This window comes from Suricata suricatta, chromosome 5, assembly GCF_006229205.1.
Source record: "Suricata suricatta isolate VVHF042 chromosome 5, meerkat_22Aug2017_6uvM2_HiC, whole genome shotgun sequence".
NCBI lineage: Eukaryota > Metazoa > Chordata > Mammalia > Carnivora > Herpestidae > Suricata > Suricata suricatta.
Window position 1 is genome coordinate 82,534,579 of NC_043704.1, and position 2,247 is coordinate 82,536,825.

Here is a 2,247-nt window from a genome sequence, read left to right on the forward strand (position 1 = left end):
TCAGATATACTCTGCATGGGGGCTTCCCTTCAGGTGGGAACCTTGTGGCTCACCTCTACCATTTCACTCAGGAGCCCACACCACACAGTCTGACACTGAGGGCCTTGGCCAAGAAATGAAGAGGGGTTTGGTACCCTGCTGGGTTCTCATTCCAGATCTGTGTCCCTGGACCTGCCACCCTTGGAATCTGAAGGCTGTCAGACCCTGTGTGCCGGATGTGTCTCTGGCTTAGGAGCAACATCCCACCCTCAGCAGCCAGACAGTCTGACCTTGAGCAAGAGAAGGAGGAGAGGAAGTTCGAAGTTCAACACATCTGGGAACATTGAGTAGGCAAAACTCCCACGAGAGTAATACATTTCTGCAACTTAAAGAAAAGTCCTCAAATGCCCTATCTGATTTGAGGAGGCTTTGGGCAACATTCCTGGCCAAGATACCCAAATGACAGCTGAAGCCAAAAGGAACATGGTCAGTGGAGTCAAAGACAGATGGAAGACCCCATCTTTCTTTTTTTTTTTTTTTTCATGTTTTTTATTTATTTTTGAGAGACACAGAGAGTGCAAACAGGGGAGGGTCAGAGATACAGAATCTGAAGCAGGCTCCAGGCTCTGAGCTAGCTGTGAGCACAGAGCCTGACACGGGGCTCAAACCCACGAACCATGAGATCATGACCTGAGCCAAAGCCAGATGCTTAACTGACTGAGCCACCTAGGTGCCCCAGAAGACCCATTTTTCTACGTTCCCGCCATCTCCAAAGGTAGGAGTCACGATCACAGACCCTGCCCAGCTACCTTCATCTGTGCTAAAGTCTCTATCAAAACCCTCATGACTACCAGCACCCCCCAAAACCACCACCCTCATGTACCAAACCCACCAAACCATCTGAAGGCTAGAACAGTATTCTAGGCTACCTGTGTAATATTTTAGTCGAGAATGGTTGCTGGCCTTGAGTAGCTCACATTGCAATGAGGAGAGGAAGTAGTCAAAAAATCTGGGCAGGTACAAAAGGAGCCCCACTGTAGAAGCTCCTGTAAATAGGTCACTGGTGTGCTACAGAGGAAGGTTGTGCACTGTGGGACTGGATCCTGGGGGCCACCAATCCTTCTGCTACATCACTCAGTGGGCACCTGACACTGCTGGAGAAACCAAAAAAAAAAAAAAGGGAAACCTGGTCCCTACCTTTAGGAGCCTGTCATATTGTAGAAAAGATGGTAGAGACACAAAACATAGTCAACAGAGCTAAGGAATCAACCCAGAACAAGGCAAGGACTAGACGATGGTTGGCATGTTTGGAGAAAGTGGTGAGGGATTGGTGGGGTTGGCTAGAGAAGTCTTAGGAGAGGTTAGTTTCTGAAACAATGTTATGAGGAAGAACAACATTATTTATAGGAGAAGGGAAGGCAACTTCTAATAAACAGGTAGCAGTTTTGAGGGAATGGCAACAGTAACAAATATTGTACAAGCATGGTATGTTATCCACATGTAAGGTCTAATCCCCCCATTCTGTCCTGTCCTAAGCAACCACTGATTTACTCTCTGCACTTGATCTAAGCCAAAAGGCTGAGAAGCTATGATTTACTTTCTGTCTCCCTAGATTTGCCTATGCTGGACTTTTCGTATACATGGAACCAATATGTTCTTTGTGACTGGCTTCTTTCACTTAGCACAAATTTTTCAGGCTCATCCTTGTGATAGGATGTATCAGCATTTTATTCCTGTTTATTACCAAATAACACTCCTCTGTATGATTATACCACATTTTTATTTACCCATTCATCAGGTGATAGACATTTGGGTTGTTTCTAGTTTTTGAACATTATGAATAATGCTGCTATAAACATACGTGTACAGGTTTCTGTGTGCACATATTATCATTTCTTGTCAGTAAATACTTAGCAGGTGAATTGCTGGTTTATATGTTAACTGTAATTAATCATTTGAGGAACTGCTACTGAAGGAGCAGCACCATTTTACATTCTCTGTGGGATCTCTACCCTCCAGCTGCTAGTTGGATTTCGTCAGTGGGAGGTGCTGACAGAGATCAGAGAGTGCAGGAGAAGTAAGGATGGGGTGTTCATCCCTACAGAATTGCCATGAACCAGCAGCATCCTTCTACCAAAGGCCAGAACTCTTGCCTGTGACCCTCTCCACCAAACTAGGGGCTCCAGGTTCTTCCAACATCCCTGTCCTTTAAGTTTAAAAAAAAAAGTAGTAATTAAACAAACAGATAAATAAATAAATAAAATCCCT